Genomic DNA, 23024 nt, shown 5'->3' with positions numbered 1-23024 from the left:
CATGTTACAGTGAATTTCTACAGGAAACCCTAATGCAAGCAACGTTGATTTCCAAAAGGAAGTTATTAGGTGAAAAGCCAGTACAAAATCAAGCAGCAAAGAAGAGTAAAAAGCCATCTGGCTTGGCATAATCCTTTTATCAGTTTTGATAATGCTTCTTTGAAGGTGGAAAAAAGAATAATCCAGGTAACAAATTCAGATTTAAGTAATTTACATAGAGAAAAGAGCTCTTCAAAATCTCTGAATTTCAGTGATTAAATTACAATTTATTTAAAAAGGAAATTCCATTTCTGATTCTTTCCCTTTGAATTTCATTGTAGCATATATAAGATTTTATTAAATAAAGAAATGGGAACAATCATGGCTTCTGAACTGGACCCAAACCATTTTCCTCAAATTGGAATTGAACTGAAAAACTGTTCTGAAGTATATATTGAAATTTGGATTCAAGAGATCAGATTATTTTTTCTTTACTCAGTCAAAATACAAGTTTAACTGAAAACAAACAAACAAATGATTTACCTTATTAGGGATCTATTCAGCAAAGGGCTCGCTTGCAGCTGCTCAGGACTTCAGGAGAGCAACAAATAGCAGCCTCTTTGCCTTTTGCTATCTTTGCATTGCCACATGTATAGTATACAAACTTGTTTCAGTCTCATGGCACTATTGTACTTTGCTCTGCATGGCAGAGCATGGACTTGTTTGGAATATCGGATTTTATACTTGCCTGATCCTAGCTCTGGCTAAAGAGCTACACAACTCAGCAGACCCCAAAAGGAGAGAACTGCACATCTTTCAGGTTTGCATCTCCATAGTAAACTATCTGTTGGTCCCGCAGCACTCTTCTTGCCATGGGTTTATGTCACTATGCAGATGTATAAGTGCTGCTACACCTCTCTTATGTTATGTGCAGAATTAGAAGAAAGGGAGTAGAGAATACTTCTCATCAGTCCATAACTTAAGCTGCACGGAGAAAACTCCTGTTGCCAGGGAAGCACAGCATCAGTGTCTTTCAACTGTATTATCTGGATGTACCAGTGCCAGGGTACTGGGACAGAAATTGAAATGACATGCTAGAAATGTAAATGATGTGTAAGCTCTTACATAAAAAAAAAAAAAAAAAAAAAAAAAAAAAAAAGGAGATAAAATCTTTTAACCAGCTGCCCCATACTTTCAGAAGATCCTCCACAAAAAATGTGGTCTTTTCAGAATTTGTTAAAGAACAGGTGCTGGCTGAACCAAATCAACTTGATCTGTAACAGAGCTAAAATTATACTAGTATGGTTGTCTGATTTATACAGATCATTATTTTGGCCATTCCTTTTCCTTGTAGAAAATATCAATATAAAATTAATAGAAAACCATTTCATATTATATTCACAATAAAATAAAGAACATTTTCTCCACTGCAAGTTGAAACAAAGCTGAACATTAAAACGAGAACAAAAACAACAAAAAACAGCACTCTATGTTCCAGTTTGGAAAGAATGCTTTAAGTAGCTGTGATGCTTTTATTTCAGCAACATGCCAAATAGTAAGTCTACAACAAGAGAAAACAAACAAAAAATGCTCCTGGACATGTACAGTTTTGCCATTCCTGAGGTGCTTCAATTTTACTTCTTTAGTGACTGATAGCACTCACACACTGAAACTTTTTATTCATTCATTGATATGAGAAGACAATGACAGGCAAATGGCTCCTAATTACAGCTCCCGAAGTGCACAAAGCACAGTCAGATCCTGATACAATTACATGAAGTGACCTCCATCTAGTTATTCCTACTCATGTTTTCAATATATATTTTTTTTAATGCAGAAATATTTAATGTTACTCAAACCTTTACCATGCAGGATACTCTCCTCATCTAGATCAGTTATAATACTAATTGCAGTGATAGTCCCATGTAGCAATCACACATGTAAAATACAAAATCTAAAGAAAAATCTGAAGAAAATAGTAGTTTCTTAGAAAAATAAAGCAACAGTAAAAGTCAAGGAAATAATTTCTCTCTTGCACTGTTAGATGAACAATGCAAGCCTTTAAAAATGTTAATCCGAATTTAGAAAGAATTTCCAAGAGTGAATCAGAATAAAATAAAATATATTCAATAAAAAGTAAAGCTGTATAAACTAAACTAGCAGGTAGAAGATATAGCATATTTGTGTATTTTTCCTGAACTATTCAGCAAAACAAACAAAAAAACACACTGCATTATGTTTCAGAAGATGCGTTTGTTTTGATAAGTAATACACCATAGTGGGCTTTTTTTACTTTATTTTTTTAAGTGAGTTTATAGGAAATTCTTGCTTAGGTCTTTGACATTATTCTGCATATTTGTGAAAATTATTTCAGAGTTCACTTAACTGGAGAAATTTTTAAATCCATTAAAATCTATTAAACAGTACTGAATGTCAGACGAAGAGTTTGAAGTGTTTGCCCCTTGATTTAGAGATGGGATTTTCAATACTGCAAGTGAATTAGAAACACAAGCTTTCATTAATGTATTTTTAAAACTCTACCCAAGCTTCTGCTCCTTATGAAACATGCTATTAAACTTTTCCAAAATTACAGAGTAGGAAACTGGTCCAAAGTGTCTAGTACAAAGTCAAAGTCATCATCAAATCTCATCCAACGTATCTTCCTACAAAAGGGAGCACAACATATAGCTGAATGTTAGAATATGCTGTTAGTCAAAGAAAAAATTGAAGTCTAATAGTTCCAAACAGTTAATGTTTGTGATAGCCCCAGACAAGCCCTTGCTAATTAAGTTAAAATTGCAATAGAAAAAATCTCCTCACCATCCTACTGTTGCCTCTCTTTCCTAGTGTTAATGCTCACCCCTTGGTAATCCTTCTGGGTCCTTAGGTGGACAGCTTCACTTTCCCTTAGGACAATGGGAGGCAGACTACAAGCCTTCAGCATCCCCAGAGCTTCTGTGAGGTCACAGAATCACAGAACTGTAGGGCTTGGAAGGGACCTCGAGATATCAAGTCCAACCCCCCTGCCAAAGCAGGTTCCTTAGAGCAGGTAGGCATCCAGACGGGCCTTAAATATCTCCAGAGAAGGAGGCTCCACAACCTCCCTAGGCAGCCTGTTCCAGTGCTCCCTCACCCTCACCATGAAGAAGTCCTTTCTCATGTTGGTGCAGAACTTCCTGTGCTCCATTTTGTGGCCATTACTCCTTGTCCTGTCCCCACAAACCACTGAAAAGAGGTTGGCCAAATCCCTGTCTCCCACACTTAAGATACTTGTAAACATTAATAAGATCCCCTCTCAGTCTTCTTTTCTCCAGGCTGAACAGACCCAGGTCTCTCAGCCTTTCTTCATAAGGAAAATGCTCCAGGCCCCGTACCATCTTTGTGGCCCTCTGCTGGACTCTTTCAAGGAGGTAAGCTTGATGCTCCTGGATGGAGTCCCTTCCTCCTCAGTTTGGGCACACTTAGGTGTATTTTTGTAGCCTTCCTCAACACGGCCATACCACTGACAGTATCACACAGCTCCAGCTCACCCTGGCTAAGTCACTCACTGTCACAGTATGCGCATACCGTACTCCAATACACTATATACATTCCATGGAATCCCATGATCATAGACTGGCTGAGGCTGGAAGAGACCTCTTGAGGTCACCTGGTCTAGCCTCCTTGGGAGCTGGGGTGGCCACTGACACCCAGATCAGGATCAGAACCAGGGCAATCCTACAGGCACCAGACCCTGCATACCCAGGCCACCACGGGGCATCTGCTAGTGTGGTGGTATTAACCAGCTGGGCAGCTGAACTCCACCACAACTGCTCACTCACTCCTCCTCCTCAAAGGGTAAATAATATGAAATGAAAAAAAAGGGCTCAAGGGTGAAACAAGGACAATGAGATCACTCAACAATTATCATCATGGGCAAAACAGACTCAGCACAGGGAGATTAAAATAACATTGCCTATTACTAACAGACGAGAACAGTAAGAAAGCAAAAGCAAACTAAAAACACTTTCCCTCTATCCACCCTCTTCTATGTCCTCCCCCCGAGCGGCACAAGGGAACAAGGAATGGGAGCTGTGGTCAGTCCCTGACGCTTTGTCTCTGCCACTCCTTCACAATCACTCTCTGTCCCTGCTCCACATGGGGTCTCTCCTACAGGATGCCATCCTTCCCAAACTGATCCTGAAGGGACTGCCCACAGGCAGCAGCTCTTCAAGAACTGCTCCCACATGGCTCCATACCACGGGGTCCATCCCCCAGGAGCAAACTGCTCCAGCACAGGCCCCCCACGGCTGGGCGGCAGCTCCCCCCAGATCCCCTGCATGGGCCCCTCTCCACGGGCTGCAGCTCCGGCCCGGGGCCTGCTCCTGCGGGGGCTCTCCATGGGCCGCAGCCTCCTCCAGGCCACATCCACCTGCTCCACCGGGGGCTCCAAAAGCGTTTAGCTCCATGATTCAAATTCATGAAAATAAAAGCAAACTGCTAAGTCTAGAAAGAAAAGGCACCATTTGGAAATCAGAAATTTAATAAGCTACAAATTAATGAAAGCTGGGATAGCGTCAGTGTATTCACACTGTGCTGCTCTTTTCTTACTCTTAACTAAGCAACTGCTGCAGACAGCATGTCAGAAACATGGTAGTTTGTTTGGCAAAACCTGGATCTGACATATATAACTTTTTGTCCACTATTTTTATTTGAAGATATAAGAATGTAACATGTTCTGTAATAAAGCTTCTAGTACAATAAAATAATTGGCAGTGTATTCAAAATATATTTCTTATAGGTTCTGTTCATAGTTCTTCCCCTTACATGTCTGGATTCACAAAATTACATAAAAGCAAAATCTTATCCCAAACTGCAAGCGTCCAGGCTAATACAGTGGTCAAGTACCTAATGAGACAAAACTGCTGGGAGCAATAGGATAACTATGTGGTCTATAATAAGCTTAACAGAACAGAAGAATTCTGTGTACAATGAATCACTCACCCTACTTACCCCAGCTTTGCACATTAAATTTCCATTAACTAATGGGGAAGAACAATGAAGTCCATATACTTTAAATTCTGGGAACAACAAACAAAAGCTTTACTCAATTTACACCATTGAAATCAAGAATATTACATTGCTGAGAAATTGAGCACAAGTAGGACCAGAGTTGGGACAAATATTTTAATGTTACTCTGAGTTTCCAAAAGGCAATTTATGTTAGATTAACTGTATTCCTGTTACAGAATATGCAGCTTGTGTGCATATTAATTGACCTATAATATTTCAGATTTATGAAGACTTCCACTTGTCCTAGACATGCAGAGAAAAATACAAGATAAAAGGATTGTGGTTTAATTAGGTTTCAGTGTATTAATTCATCCAAGAGCTATCTGCCAGTAACTCATACAGTGCAGGTCATGATTCATTTTTGTTTCTATCTGGCCAAGAGATTGTCATGAGTTGCCTTTGTCCACCTGCCCACCAGTCAAATAACCACTTAATATGAAGACCTATCATCACAAGGCACCTCCAGATTGTTAGTCATTTGCCTAACAGTCAGGTGAATTTAACAACAGTCAGGTAGTTATCTGTTTCCTTAATAACACGGGCAAAACATAGATGCGCTACCTAATAAAAAAAAGCACAGCCATTAGCCCTTGGAAAATTCAGATAACAGTTGTGTTATTTCAAAACAAATTCATTCTGTCTTTATCCTGCAATTCATGCATTTTTTGGATCATCAACACCCTCAAAATTTAATTGTTCCCCATCCTACCTGATTGCTTACCGCCTTACCTTTTGCTGCAGCATTTCAGAGCACTTTAGTCAGGGAGAATTATTTCTTCCTCTCTTGTATCTCTTTGTCTTATAATGACTACAGTCATGTTACGTGATGTGGCCAGAACAGGCCTGTTGCATGCACTAAACAGATACATACTAAGCAAGATCCAAGTAAAAATTACGGTCTTGAATCCAGATGGAAGTACACAAAATTGTGTAACTGGTGACAAGGTGTAAATATTCTATGACATTTTTATATGGTTCTGGAGCATAGCTAAGCTATAACTGCTAAAAGGATAACAGAGACTTATAGTGCAGTTGCATGAACTAAGAAAAATATATGCCAGAGAAAATCCGCAGGCAGGAGGGAAGACCTTATAGTGGCCTTCCCGTTCCTACAGGGGGCCTATGAGAAAGCTGGAGAGGGACTCTGTCAGAGAGTGTACTGGCACGAAAAGGGGTAATGGCTTTAAACTACATGTAAAAGAAGGTAGGTCTACGAAGATGGTGAAGGGACTAAAGGGGAAGACGTATGAGGACCAGCTGAGGTCACTTGGCCTGTTCAGCCTGGAAAAGAGGAGACTGAGGGGCGACCTTATTGTGGTCTACAGCTTCCTCACAAGGGGGAGTGGAGCACCAGGTGCCGATCTATTCTCCTTAGTCACCAGTGATAGGACCCACAGGAATGGTGTCAAGCTGAGGCAGGAGAGGTTTAGGCTAGACATCAGGAAGAGGTTCTTCACCGAAAGGGTGGTTGCACACTGGAACAGGCACCCCAGGGGAGTAGTCACTGCACCAAGCCTTTTGGATTTTAAGAAGCATTTAGACTGTGCACTTAGTCACATGGTCTTACATTTTGGGTAGACCTGTGTGGTGCCAGGAGTTGAACTCAATGATCCTTATGGGTCCCTTCCAACTCGGGATATTCTATGATTCTGTGAGATTTAGATTAGATATAAGGAAAAAACTATTTACTATGAAGGTGGTGAGGCACTGGAACAGGTTGCCCAGAGAAGCTGTGGATGCCTGATACCTGTAAGTGTTCAAGACCAAGCTGGACAGGGCTTTAACAACCTGGTCTAGTGCAAGGTGTCCCAGCCCATAGCAGGGGAGCTGGAACTACATGAACCTTAAGGGTCTCTTCCAACCCAAACCATTCTGTGATTCTACAAAATGGCTTATAAAAGTAATTTTGCAGAACAAGCAAGAAGGTGCATGGTAGAATTAGGATAATACCACAGAAGAAACAGGAAAGACTTCAGAATCTTACAACTACAACAAAGTCTAGCTCAGAAGGGACCTCTCAAAAGCATCTGATCTAATTCTTTTATAAGCAGGGTCCTAGATTATTCTATACAGGGATCTATCAAGCTAAGTCTTACTTATTTGCAACAAGAAAGATACTGCCACTTTTCTCAAACAACCTATACCATTGTTTAACTCTTTCCACAGTTAAGATTTTTTTTTCCTTACATCCATAGAAAGTTTCCCCTGCAGCAGCTTGTGCTCACATCTTCTTGCCCCATCAACTCATTCTTGTGAAGGAAATACATCCATCTTCTCTGTAATTACCTTTTAGGTACTGAAGTCTGGGATAACTCCCTCCACATGAACATGGCTTCTCTTCTCTAGGATGAACAAATTCTTTTTACTTCCCCTCATATTTTAACTTTTCCAACCCTCCAAACCCTCCAAATCTTGATGAGTGTCTTTGGTGACTCACAAACCCTCTCCAGCTTTACAATGTCTCTAGATCTGGGGGGATCAAAACCAGACACAGTATCCTAATTGCAGTCAAAAAGCATCAAGTAGAATGGAGTAATTACATCCCTTTATCTGCTGGTTATACTCTTATTGATTTAACCCAGGATACAATTAGCTTTCATTGCTCCAAGGGTGCTTTGATAGCATGTTCAACTTCTGGTCCACCAAGACCCCCAGGTCTTTTTTTTCTGTAGGTACACTGCAGCTGGTCAGACCCCAGCCCTTACTGCTGCTTGGGATTATTCCATCTTTGTTAAACATCATGCAGTTCTTGCTTACCCAATCTTCCAGCCCATGTAGGTGTCTTTCAATGGTGTCTTTTCCTTCTAGAGTATCTACCTTGTCTCCTAGTTTGCTGATCCATATGGCTGACACACACGTGTGGTTCATTCAGTGCTTTCATCCAGGTCCTTTAAAAATATACTGAATAGCACCAAACCCCTACAGAACTCCACTCATGACCAGCTGTCAGTCTGATGGAACCAGAAAAATACTGCAGAATAAAAGAAAACAGAATAAGTCTGGATTCCAAAAATAGGATGTCAAAAGCAGATGAAGTCACCCCCTTTTCTTGTGGGGGTGGGGCTGAAACATCACCGAGGAATGACAATGAAAAAAGGACACAGCCCTCCTTCAGGCATTTCTATCCTGACTTCCCTTATTAACAGACTCTTAAGACCGATCAACTTGACCTTGGCAATGCAGGACCACGGATATCAGTTCAAACTACAGTGCCTCAAGTTATATGGTATTGTGTGATGACAGATAATTTATGTTAAGTGTCTAACAAACCATTGCTTTGTATATGTAGTGATAATGATTGATAGTGATTAAGAACAGAATACTGGAAATGTGTATCCAATCCATTAAAGAGTTGTTCTGAAGTTTGAAACTGTTTGTTAGATTTAAACAATTTCATCAGTGACACCTACTTTCTTAACAGATATGCAGATCTCAGTGTTCAGTTGCAACTGCAGTAAAACACAACTGTGCAGTGTATGCTGCCGGGGAACTGTGAGAGGCAGGCCTTTTTAGCAGAGTGATTCCCAAGCAGCTCAAGAAGTGGATCTGTGTCATTTTTCTACTTAATTACAGTACAGATAGAAATGCCATAATTGCTCTTTGCAGATGGAGTCCTATAATTTCACTGATACAATTTTCACATTAATCCCAGACCATTCAACATTCTTTTTGTCACACTTCATGATGTAAGATTTACTTCATGAATGAGAACCAGAGATAAACCCAAACATAAACTCGGTCTACCTGGCTGGGGATCCATTGCCTACAGGTTGAAATACTATTTATAGGGGAGATTAGGTCTTCAGGTCTTCATCTCTTTGTTGTAACAGCTTCCTTCAACTGTGCTTAGTCTGATGTGTGTCACCAGTGATGTACTGGTAAAATGCATGATATAGTGTCTGTACATGTTTACCAATTCTCCAATTATTCTCCAATTACGATAAATTTCTGCATTCCAGAACAAAGATATCTTAACAAAGCTATATATAGTACCAGATGTTCTACGTTAATCACAGGAATATGTTAAAATACCTGCCTCCATGTACCACAGTAAACAGATGCAGGCTATCCACCACAGAAAGTTAAAAGAAGTGAGACATCATATTTATTCTGAGATGCTGTGAGGTGGCAGCATGCATACAAGGATGCGTGTGGGATTTGTGGAGAAGCTAATACACAGAAAGGTCATATCACAGTTTGATATCCAACAACAGCCATTCTTTTCCCTTGTAACATTCCACTGCAAAAAATACAAACCCTAAGACCTCCTCCCCCAGCAGGTTGAAGATAACTGTACATAGAACTGATAGAAATTCTTTTACTACACATTTATACATCACAAGTAGTTAATTGCCTTCTCTGTCAATCCTCTGATGTGCATGCATGAGTGTGTGTGTGCCTGTGTTTTCGTGAGCTCTCCACCTATCACTGTTTGAAAGTATCTATTATGTAAGTACAAATTCTCTGCAGCCACAGGTTTCTATCACTTCTTCAGCTTATCTATGCTATGACCTTGAACAAAATACAATGCCAGGCTTCTACTTAATAGAAATGGAGAAGGTGCTTAACTCTTAACCCAAATAATGGGGATATTTCAGGGAAACCGCAAAGCAAACTTCATTCTCCAGGTTACTGTTTCTTGAGCTTGTTCATACTGGCCATCTGTCCCTATACTACGCTAACAGACCTGCTCTTTGCTTTCAGCACCATGGTTGAAAGTTCATGTAATTGCAAAAGACTTTTGCCATCTCCAAAAATCTGGCTGTACCCTAAGACTGCATATATATGAAAAAATATCTCACTTCTTAAGGATAACCTTCCCCAAAGGCAGTGTTTTCTGTGTCGTACCTATTTTTGACTAAATCAATCTCCCCTATCTGGGGCTATCCTACGAAGAAGTATCCCCATTCTAATATGCTCATTCGTCTACAGTGTCTTTATTTCTAAATACTCTAGTGAAAGATTATTTTCCACTTTGGTGATGAACACATTAACAGATGTTAACTATGTTAAAAGAAGTAGTGTTCTAATGTGAGGAAAAGCCAAATCAGGAGTATTAATCTTGTAGCACTCCAAAGAAGGAAGGGGGGGGTCAACAAATCACTAACAAGCTTTTGCTAATGCACATTTCAGTAGCTTTTCAATTATTTTTAATCCTTCTCCTAATTAGAAATCCCTGGATTTACTGAGATTTGTTCTTAAATATAAACACATAGTCTACATCTAATAAGGCACATAAGAATCCTTGTCTGAATTCACATCTCCCCAGGTAAACATAGCATCAAACACCAGATAGAGGAGAAGGAGCAGGAAAGCCACTCTGATTCTCCTCTAGAACTGAGATTTTGTCATACAACAATGTACACCAGACAAATCCAGATAGGTGAAGTCTGTAGTGCAGCAAGCCAACCACAGATTCTGTAAGGAGATATGCTTTGACTTAAATCAGAAGTAAAACTTGCAAGACAACCTGTTTTCTGGCCTCTACATCCTATTCAGGTTCTCCAAAATCTTAAAGCTAGTATACAGCTTCCATGTTTACCTCACTGCTAACCAACAAATGAGTGAGACGCTGTCACGTGCTTCTAATTCACTTGAACATACCAAATCGGCAAGATGCTTGACTGACACCAGAAATGCCTGAGTCACCTTATTGATTTTAGCACTCATGCTCACTTGTAGGTATACTTCTAAGTACCTTGTTGAATCAGGACCTTAAAGTGCATTTAAGAAGTTCATAAACCCTGTTAGCACTGAAAGTTAATATCAAATGCATCAATAAATGATGAAAGATAAGATGGCTCCTTAATACCACATTACAGAGCAAAATATTTCTGTAAATGAACTCAGCCTTCAGAATGGGTGGACTGCAAGAGAATTATGTTAAATAGCCAAATATTATATAAAATAGAATTCATTCTGGGAATTTGCCCTGTCAGGCATGTATTTCTCCAGTAAAATGGGTGTATTTTTATTGAGACTAACATTTAAAATATTGCCCACTAATGTGATTTCATTGCTCAAGAAGAATCCAATTTCTATTTATTCTGTACAGAGGTTACAAGAGGTGTCTATTTACTGCATTCAGTTCAATAACTGAATGCAGAAACATGTATATTTACATTTACTCACAGTAATCTATCATTTAGCTGTTTGTACCACACAGACCCAGTAACTGAAATATATTGCTTTTTCTCCATAATTTTCTCCTGTCTTGTTTCATGTAGACTTTCTATTACATTTCTTGTACCAGCCACCTCCACCCCTCTAATTGCTTCTCTTACCAACAATCGTAGTGTTTAAAATGCGGTAGAGTTTTTCATAAAGATCTGCTGAGAGGTTTCGTTTTTCCTTTATATTTTATCAAAAATTCATAGATAAGAATACAGGGGTAGGCCAGGGGCAGGCTATGTAAAAGACTGACATAGCTGACACAAGAAATATATTTTTAAGTGTAAATGTTTAGAGCAGTGCTTCGCACCAGTGGAAGGTTATTACAGGAGCTCTTTGCTCACTCGGGTCAGGATCCAGTAAGTACCAAATCAGAAACTCACCAGGGAGGTTTTAAGGCTCCCTAGAGTGCCTGACCTCATACGGAATACAGGAGGAAATCTGTTATCGGGATACACTCACAGAAGTAACCACTTAAATCACAGCCTGCACACATTCTTCCTGGAACTAAAAATGGCTTTCACGAAGAGTAACCAAACACTCACTACCTTAAGTGCTGACTGACATGAATCATTTCAGTAGGTGCAAACATGTTGCACTCTACTAATTTATTTTTTAAAATGCTCATTTGATTTATAAATGTTCCCCAGCACTATTTTAAAGCCAGTATAAACTTATAACAAAGTATAACCAGAAGCTATATATTGAAAAAAATAAGTATGTTCCATTTAGCATTTCAACTAGCCTTTTGATAATACTGGAACTTTTTCCATATAGAATTCAATATATTAAATATAGTTTCCCAGATGTTGCTGGTACATTTAAGATAAGTATTTACAATACTTCCCAGCATGTAAAGGTAGGTAGGGTACTCTCACAGGCTCTATTATTTATTGTTACTCAGTCACATGGTAACATAAAATGAAAAGCAAAGGTGATCAGAATAAACAACAAATGGAACAAAATAATTCAACACACTTCTGAAGCCATAATGTAAGGCTGCAAATTTGGGTAGCTGATTGAAAGCAGAAATTACTTTTAACCTTTATTTTGTGCCATCATTTCCTTTATTGACATCCACTGTTCAGATAAGGTTTTGCCATTTTTGTTGTATCTTGTTCCAAAAATCATAATTTGAATTAATAAGAAACAATATTCTATTCATCACATATACACATAGGTGGCAGGTGAAATTTTTCTATTACATGCAGACAAGGTGAATCAACTGCACTATATAAACTGTTTCACTGAAGAACTCCTAGTAACTGTGTAAAGGTTAAATTTCTCATACAACAAATGACATTCAACTTGCACTTTTCCTGCATATTGGGACCAGTATTACTATTGCTGGAATTAGTTATGTTTACAAAGGTGAGATCCACTTCTGCCTGGGAAGGGAAATATTTAGCTGCATAAGTACAGTTCATATGGATTAATACGGAATTTTGTTCATATGGTTATGATGTGATGCAAACAGATCTGTTGTTTTACAATGTTGTCTATGAAAAAGGGAAGAACTCAAAGAAACGTTGAACTCTCATACATTTTTCTGACTGATCACTGTTTACTTTTATCCAAAACAGACCCGACTCCAACCTTGCTCAAGCTGCTGTAAGTTAGGAAAAATTCTATTTAACTGAGTTACACTGACATCCCTAATCCCACAGCTCTTTTAGGATAAAATGCCATTATTTCATATTTCTAAATTCATCTTCACTAAAAGGCAAGGAAAACAGCTAATAAAGAGAAAATTCCAAGTGTATTTTATGTAAAATATTTCCAGGTTGGCAATTGACATTTTGATCTTTTTAAGAATTTGTTTTGGCTTTGGTAACATTATCATATAAGCTCCAGATAAATGGATATTTTACTGCCATGAATTGCTAGCACAGTAATGAACTGCCAGGCTGGTCTTAACATATTCCCATTTGACTTTCCTTTAGCTATTAAATTTACTAATTGCTTTCTTGTACTGTGGGTTACCAGCTTTGAGTATGTGTTGATTAAAGATCAGCATGCCCAGTAGTCGATCACCTGCTTTGTAATTATACCTCTAAGGCTTTGTAGCTGAATGAACAGTCTGGTTCTGAATATTAGAAGTGATTTTATTTTCACCACCCTGGAATATGACTCTCAAGAATTGAATGGACATCCAAAGCCAGATGTAGTTTGCTTCTGGCAACAAAGAGTGGAGGAGTTGTTTTAGCAAGAAACAAATTCCATGTGCAGGGAAATTATGTTCTACAACATAGTAAATATAGGAATTTACATCTCCAAGGTCAGTGTCAGAGCCTGTCTTACACTCCTTGCATAATTGTCTTATGAAAGCTATGGGTTCTGATGATAAAGTCCTTTTTCTACCATCTGCATAATTTTGTGAATTTGCTAGTCCCTTTCTAGCCCGAAGCTGCTTTTCTACCCAATTGTCAATGCATCAGCATTCTTTCTCAAATTTTAATTATTCTTTAAGTGATTCCCCAGTGAACTCCACATATGCTATAGAGGCAGAAAACTGGAATCTTTCTGAACAGTGTTCATCCAAGTCCAGTCTGTTTTCTGTATACCAGCTGGCATTCACTAGCCAAGGGTATAACAGGGAAAGCAGGAATAAGTTGCAACTGCCTATTAAGATACCATTATTCAGTCTGCCTAAAATCAAAGCTCCAGGAATTTCTTCCTGTCAGTGCAGGTTTTTACTTTTGGCTTTTTTTGCTGCTTAAAGAGAATTCATGAGTTCGTGATCTACTATTTGTAAGAATAGAAATAATGCAACAAATATGTCAAGTTGTGAAGTTACAGACACTTCATCAAAAAGCAAATACGTATTTCACACCAAAGTATAAGGTAACTCAGAATTCCATTGTCATTTCCAAAGAAAGTAAAGAAAACTCTACTCATACTGCCACTGGAGGCATAAAATCCATACAGAAGTCCTAAATAAGACAGGACAAGTTCCTTACCAGTCTGAAACTCAGCAGCCAATTCCATGCTCATTCTAAAAATGGACTCACGACAAATGTCAGCCTTGCAGCACAGAGGGCTTCCTAAATGTCTGTGACAGTTTGCCAGATATTGCTCATATTCCATGAACTGCTGTCTGAAATCAGTGTCAGGCAGATATCACTATCATAATTATTCAGGAAATACTATTATTAAACTAGCAGAGGCTGAAACTAAAAAACAAACAAAAAAACAAAACACATATATTGTAGTTTATAGAAAAAATATTTCAAAATCTATTACCCTTTCTTCTGCTGGCATTTACATATTTAACAATAGCATAAGAAAATTAAGGTGAACTTTTCACAGAGTTTGAGTCAGTATCTGAAAACAGCATACAAACGTGAAAAAAGACTTAAAATTATAATTTCTTTATTTTTCAATATTTTTGTTGTCACTGTGTACCATGTTTATTTCATTGTGATATATTTATCATATATCATCAGTGTTTCTTTAGTGTCAAATCCTGAGGCACTGACTATGTTTCAGGTGCATCTCCATTAACTTTTGAGGCTCAATTAAAATTTGCTAAGTGGCTTAAGAAGAATCAACAACAACAAAAAAAAATAATACAATCTTCAGATTCTGAAAAGCTGATTTATATTTTTTTTCTAAGTAATCATGTCTCTGTGCTGGGTCTGGCTGGAATGCTAACTTTCCCGGCAGCAGCCCATACAGTGCCGTACTCTGTACTTGTAGCTGGAACAGCAGTGTTATCACACCAGTGTTGTGTCTACTGCTGATCAGCAGTGGCACAGCATTGGGCCTTTCTCTAACCCTCCTAGGGGGTGGGCAAAAAGTGATAAGAGAAACATCACTAGGGCAGCTGACCTAAACCAACCAAAGGGATGTTCCATACCATGTGATGTCACGCTCAGCAATAAAAGGTGGAAACAGGAAGAAGAGGGGAGGGGTGGGTTCTCGTTGGGAAAACGTCGGTCCTCCTCTCAAACACCGGCTGCGTGCGTTGAGGCCTTGCTTCAAGGACGTGGTCAATCATCGCTCATTTGTGGGAAGTAGAGAGTAATTTCTTTCCTCTGCACTTCCATATAGCTTTCATTTATTTTGTTTGTTTTCCTCCCTTTTTCCCCTTTCCCTTTTTATTTCCCCTTAGTTAAATTGTTTAGTTCATGGTAGTCTTTATTTAATTATTATAATTATTTCCCTTTAATTAAATTATCCTTATCTCAACCCGTGAGTTGTTCTTTGCTTTACTTCTCCCCCTCCTCATCTAAAGGAGGGGGAGTGAGAGAGCGGTTGTGGGGTTTAGCTGCCCAGCACAGTAAAACCACCACAGTCTCCTGCACAGTTGAGGCATCTCCTTTATCAACTAATGGGAAATAACGAAATGATTCCCTGATGACAGTGGATCTTGGCTGAAAGTTTTTAAAATGTATTGTTCAAGTGTTTTCAGCAGTTAGCCAGCTTGTGGTCTCTCTTGTGGCTGTCAGCCGAGACACAAGTATATGACAAAGTGACAAGAGAAGTTAGCATCCCCATTAGGCACAAAAACAAGACCAAAACAAATTGACTAGTAAGCTGTTGAACCTGTCTCTGGCTATGAACTCATAACAATCAAGTAGCTTCCAAGGTGTAACACTCTGAAAAAATCCACGTTATTCTTCAAAAATGTAATTGCATTGATTTAAATTGTTATGTTAGTTTATACCCTATGTATGTTGCTTTTTTGTTATAAATCATGCAGATGGAGAACGCTTGCCTACTTCACTGATGTGTTTAACTTCATCACTGAATTTTAGCAGAATATTCAAAGGAACAAAAAAGCTATATTTGAAAGTTTTTAAATTATAATTCTACTAAAAGCTAGTGCCTGTAAAGTGAGAAAACAGTATTTTAGACAAGTGATTCCTTAAATCTTACCTTCAAGATGATCTTGCTCTAATAAATCAGCAATATACATATAGTGTATTTAAGATAACTGTGGGATTCAAGTAGCAAAACTGAAAGAAAACAATGTGTGCAAAAAGATTAGCCACCTTATCTAGAAGTCAGATTACCTGGTGAAAAATGTAATATGAAGTAATACTGTTCTGTAACTATTACATGCAAAAATTGCTGGAATATCAAGCTTAACATAATAACATAATATTTTTCTTTTTTATTCTGATAATTTAAAAATGATAGAAAAAGCTGGAAGAGACTTCTTGAGACCACCCTACGAAGTTGTTGTATCTAGACTGATTTAAGGCATAAAATAGAGAATATAAATTCAATCTGAATTTTGAATCTAGAGTAAATGAGCGTATCAGAATCCCTGAGAAATTCCTTCAGTGGTCAACTATCTTTAACATTAGAATCTGCATCTCATTAACAATAAAAAATTTCCGAGCTATAAAATCCCTGTGTATAGAGGTACTATTATTAGCGTTAAGTTGTGCAATACTGTTCAAGTAAGCGAAGTTAATTTAGTTTTACTACAATGTACATGGTATGCTGATTTTATATATTAGAAGTTATTTCCTTTCTCCTTGAAGTTAGTTAATTGCACTCTTTCCAGTTTGCACTATATCTGGGTATCTGTAGTGGGTTTACGTGGCAAGGTTTTGGTAGCAGGGGGCCATATGGGTGGTTTCTGTGAGAAGCTGTCTCGTGTTTGGTAAGGGCCCCACTGCTGACCAGAGGCGAGCCAATAAGCGATGTTGTTTTGCACCTCTGTGAGAGCATATTTAAGACAGGGAAAAAAACGCTGCGCCACACAGCAGCTGGGAGAGTGAGAGCAGGTGATATTAGCAACAGTTCTTCTGTACTCATTCTTTTTTTTTCAGATGAGGAACACAAAATAGTTGGTGATCATTCCTGATTCAAAAATGGAATACAGTATCAATAGCTAGAATTCACTATTTTTTGTATGAATTTGCAATATGACTCACAAATTGTGATATGACTCACAAATTCGTAACACTCTATTTCATACTCCGCTACTGTTAGAGAAGTGAACTGTTTAGAAACATCATTCAGTTTTGCACCCCTCACTACAAGGACACCGAGGCCCTGGAGTGTGTCCAGAGAAAGGCTATGAAGCTGATGAAGGGCCTGGAATGAAAGTCCTGTGAAGGAACTGGGGTTGTTTAGTCTGGAGAATAGGAGGCTCAGGAGAGACCTTATTGCTCTCTGCAACTACCTGAAAGGAAGGTGGGGAGATGGGGGTTGGCCTGTTTTCTGAGAAAACTAGCAATAGGACAAGAGGAAATGGCCTCAAATTGTGCCAGGGGAGGTTTAGGCTAGATATCAGGAAACATTTCTTCTCAGAAAGAGTAGTCAGGCACTAGAATGGGTTGCCCAAGGAGGTGGTGGAGTCACCATCCCTGGGGGTGTTCAAGGAAAGGTTGGACGTGGTGCTCAGGTACATGGTTTAGTGGGTGACATTGGTTGGACAAGATGATCCTGAAGGTCTTTTCCAGCCTTAATGATTCTATGACCACAAGGAGGGAACCAGGAATCCTTTGATCAAAACTTAAAACTTGGGTACTGTGGGAAAATCTCACCAAATGATATGCAATCTACCTGTGATCATTGGTACTGGAGACAAAAAAGGCTAAGATGTTTGTCTCTAATTAGCAAGATTTTTCGTTTTAATGGATTTAGACTGCTGCTGATTACCTAGCAACTATTTAAGCAAAAAAAATAAGGCAACTTACATCCCCTGCTATGATCATTTGATAGGTCTGTTTATGAGTTTAAAACAGGAGACTCGCACTTTCACAGCTGTCTTTCCATAAAAAGATGGACTTTTGGAAAATATACATGATGTATATTATATACGCCCATGTTAAATCAGAAAAAAAAAATTAAAAAAAAAAAGAGACTGGAAAGGGAGGAACATGTCATTTGTAGCTCTTCCATTTAAGTGTATTTTACCTCTTCTGGTAAAACACTTTCAAACACTTAAAGAATAACAATCCTCTGATGTAATGAAGCTCACATAGTAAGATAAGTACCTGTGCTCAATAAATACTAAGAATGTCCAGTGTACTAATGAAATCAGCAAGGTTCAGTAGCTTTTTGCTGTATAGGATGAAAGCTCCCTCCTTGAGATGTAACCTATGCAGAGTGTCCAATTACCTGTCGGCAAACGTGTATTTACCTTTCAAAATTTTATTTCACTTGCAGTGCTATGTAACCCATTGCCTGACAGTTTCTGTTAGATCTACCATGGAAACAATTCACATTTAGATCAGGTCCTAAACTTTACTAAATAGAAAACAACTGTTTTTCCACTCTATTAAATTATGACTGTAAACAGGATTTTGGCAGCAGGTTATCACAGAGTTTCAAAATACTTTTTCTACAATCCATGTTTAAATTTAAAGTGATACACAAGCAATGATTCTTAGCTACATAGTAAGAAAAGCTACAGATTTTCTTACCATATGAGATATATTTGAAGGTTCACAGATGGCCAGTGAATATTTCTAAAGAAATTTAATACAGCGTACCAAGAAAAGTTTGAAACCCGACTGCTTAAATTAAGATTCTGTAGTGATGTTTACTTCTGAAAACCAATAAATACATCCTTTCACAAAACTGCTGAGCGTGTGAAATTCGAAGAAAAATGAGTTATAAGTGCTGAGCACTTTGGAAAACCAGACTTAAAATACCTTTTTCAGTAAGGAGGCACAACAAGTAGCACAGTACAATTAAATATGGATGAGCCTAACTTTAAGCACATGGCTTTAAAAATCTTTGGCTGACATTTTCTAACAAAAAGATATGATGCACATATTTAAAATTCCTTAAATTGAAGTGAAAATGAGGAGATAGCATTTACAAATATGCTCATTTCTAATAGCCTCAAAAAATATTTGTTGGCTGTTACCTTTTCAAAGCTTAGTCTAAACAAGTTAGTGTCCTCCAACAGGTGTACAACCAAGTTTTCTTGGGTCCAGAACATTCTCTTTATTTTTCCTCTGTAGATACACATGCATGTAATTTATCTTTTTTCCTGGGAATGTCTTTTATGACTATTTTCATTGGAGTTATTTTGTCACAAAACCAGATGTATCCAGCTTTGAAAAATCCCGTCAGATGTATGAGGGGAGCTCTTTTTGCAGGAATGGCCAATTAAGAGGTAAAGTTTGACTAAGGACATGAGTTCAGTTGGATATGACAGCTCATGAGAAGGTGGCATAGAATACTGACAACTAATGCAGGGGCTAAGAACACGGCATGAAGTGCAAGGCAGAAGTGAGAGTGACAGGACTAAGCCACAGCAGCTCCTGGGGGCTGTGCAATTAGGCTGGAGAGGAAGTTCTGCCTTGCATTGCACTATTTGTGACAAGGCAGAGGCCGAGTGAAGTCATTTACATTGTTCCTCACACTCATTTGCATCCTTCCTTGCTGATATTTGCTTTCACTGACCCAAGCAAAGCTGCAACAGTCTCCTAACCTCCAGAGCAGGCAGGCACCCTGAGATACAGAGATCTCCATGCCAGGTAGTTATCCGCTGAGCTCCTCTCATCTCTGTCGTCTGTGCATTCCACCACAATGGCCTTCAGACCATAAGCCACATCTGGAAGCCCCAAATCCATGAGAATTTATTTAGTTAGGTGGTCTCTAGAGGTCAGCCCTACCCAGCATTTGCCAGGAATCACACCTGCCTAGCATAGCCTCTGTTCCACTGTTGATTAAAATATCCTCACTGGCAGAACAAGGTGAGATGTCAAAAGGTGAGTATGTAGATAATGAAAGCAGATCATCAGGAAGTTTTTACAGAACTGGTCTCCACAGAGAGGTGGCATGAACAGGGAGTTCAGGAACAGAGCAGCAGGAAGATGTGTGTTTGTATGCGAGGGCCTGATTCTCTGGAGTAATGCAAGTAGTACTGGCAGTAGACTGGACTGGGAGAAGCTTTGCATCACGAGGGCCAGGGACTGGTGGTCTGAATTGGAGACAGCTTATATACCCACACTACAGACCTCCCTACTTGGAGCCAGGGTTCAAAGAAGAGAACTTCCAGCGGCAGACAAGAATCAAGGGAGAGATTACTGCAAGAACTCAATATGTAAAAGCTCATGGGGCCAGACGAACTACATGAAGCTATATCTCAGGGTGCTGAGAGAAAAGGCTGACTCTTACCAAGTCTGCTATCCTCTTTGAAAAATCATGAAGATGCAGCAGGTGCCCCTGGTGTTTGGAGAAAAAAAAATAAATCTTGCAAACACCTTCAGAAACCCAGGGAACATGCCACTTAGCCTCACCTAGGCCCCTTGGAAAATCCTGGAAGAAGTCCTCTGGGAACACATTTCCAAGCACAAGAAGCAGGTAGTGACTGGGAACAGTGAACATTGGCTTACCAAGGCTAAATCATTCCTGACTGACCTGATTGTCTCTTGGGATGCTATCACAGACCAATGTCCTTGGGCAGGAGGCTGAAGTGGGCATACTGCTGGGCAGGGACAGTAAGAACTAATAGTGCCCTCAAATCCCGGACATCTTCTTTCCCTCAGCCTGCTCTACTGAGCAACATGAAACACTACTCTGTATCAAAGCCTTACATTCCAAATACAGTTATTTTCTCTTTAATTTTGCAATACAGTTCCAGCTTCTGCTGCTTACTCATTTAATCTTTTGCCTTGTTTCTGACATAATGACAAAACTTATGAAACCCTGTGTGTCAGCATCTCCAAATAACAAAACAAAAGGTACTCACCAGTTCAATTCTAGTCCAACAGATAGCTATATAGTAGTTATTTAGTTCCACCTTGCTTATCCACTACTTACCAAGGAACCAACTAGCACGGTCTACAAGCAGAGTTCTCTGAGATCTTTTCTACAGGCAAAACTCGATGTAGCTTTGCATGAAAGGGATCTTGACTTTTTTTTTTTCTATTGATATTTGTACAGATCATAACTAGATCGGACAAGTTTTTGTACTGGGTTCGTATTGTATTTTAACTGGACATTTGTACATACTGATTTTAGTTACCTTTTCCTCCTTCACCTTTTCTGTATCACTGTAAAAAAAAAAAAAAAAGGAATATCATATTTAAAATGAAAGCAAGGTATGTAACAAAGAACTAAATGCTGTTTAAAAAAATAAATAAAGTAATGGAGTCCTTTCAGAAAATAGCAGAAATTGTGCTGGCAAACAGGGTCTATGTTGTGTGCATGAAAAACCATTTTGCCAGCTGGAACAATGAAAATGTTTACAGTATGTTCACAATATGATTTATTGGAGTTTACAGCTCTGGGATGGGCATGTTCTCTAAGGTACTAGATTGCCTGGAGCTTACACATTTCTCCATGTTCTTAAATCATTTCCAAACAACTTTTAAAGTATATTACATATATTTGCTAAGCCTTCTTGTTCTCTGACAGCCAGAACCACATGTACAATCTGTGGGACCTATGCAAACAGATGGATGTTAAAAAAAAAAACGAGCTTGCCCAAGTGAATTCACCCCAAATGCATAACCAATGACTTGTAGATACCATTTCTACAGTAAGTGGCAATGTGTTAACACTTTGATATTACTGGAGGTAGTGTCTATTTTTTATTTTTTTGTTTGTTTGTTTTTAATGCACAATACATCCAGAAATAGTACATTCATTTTGGTCAAGAGGCAATGCTATAAAAGACTGATTAAGAGACTATGAAGTCCATGGTATGATGTACAGCCCAGATTCCCAATAAATCAAAGTGCATACATAACATAATTCTTGCACCAAACAATCTATCTTCCTTAAACAGTACGGGTGAAAAGAGGATCTACAGCATTTTGAAACAAAATTCTGAGGTCAAGTCTACACAAGAGGAAGGGAGTAGACAGACATTACTTTGAAGTAAGATTTATTATCTGAACAATATGTATTTGTATTGTGATGGCATAGCCAAAAAGAAATTTTCTTTGGTATGCCCTCATAGGGCAGAGCTCCTGCATATGCAACAGCTTAAGTCACTGCACCATGCAGGCTGACCACCACGACAGGCTGTGGCGAGGCATTCTCCCCTTAACTCCCAGCTCCAAATCCTGCTGAACAAGTGATTATACCACAGACTCACACAACCACAGATAAAAGGGAGCAAAGAATGCAAGCATTGTACATACAAGGACTAAAAACATTCTAGCAACTAATAAAATAACTCCAAAGGGAAAATCTTGAATCCTTTTCTGTCACTGGAACATGAGCTGAGCACATGCTCCTCATGAGTACCGGACTCATTTTAACTGATTTGAAAGGACTGAGCACAGGGACTAAGGAAAGGACCACACAAAGAAGCCCCATATGCTCGGTGTGGATGTGGACACACTGTCCGCTGACCTGCAGACTGATAACCCACATGTCAGCAGGGACACCCCTGACACTACCTGACAGTGAAGATGTGATTCAAGCCACCACAGCTTGAGCACAGTGTGAACATGATGGGGGAAACTGATCCTGGATCATAGGATGCAAATAAAAGGACTAATTCATGCACACATTACCTAGCTGCAGTAGATAAGAACGAGATAAACTTTTCTTTTTTTTTTTTTCCTCCCCTTTTTCCAGTTTTGCTTGGTTACATTTTCCGTAAGTGATTGCTTGGTAAATCCCAGAATATAAAAAGAACCCCAAGTGCCCTTTAACTGGTATGCCAAAATAAATAATATCTTTAAATATGTATTTTTTTAGGAAAGCCTTTTAGTCACCCTTCCTTTAGAGCAAAGAGTAACTGCTGTTACAAGGCCTCTATATCACAAGTGGAATTCATCACATGAGATAAAGTAAAGAAGGAAATGCACAGCCACTACGATGATTTCAAATGCAATAAACAAGTACCATATAAATACGGCTTATATGGTACTAGCACACACTGAGCT

This window comes from Netta rufina (genome assembly GCF_964035555.1).
Source record: "Netta rufina genome assembly, chromosome: 2".
Lineage (NCBI taxonomy): Eukaryota > Metazoa > Chordata > Aves > Anseriformes > Anatidae > Netta > Netta rufina.
This window is presented reverse-complemented; position numbering follows the sequence as displayed.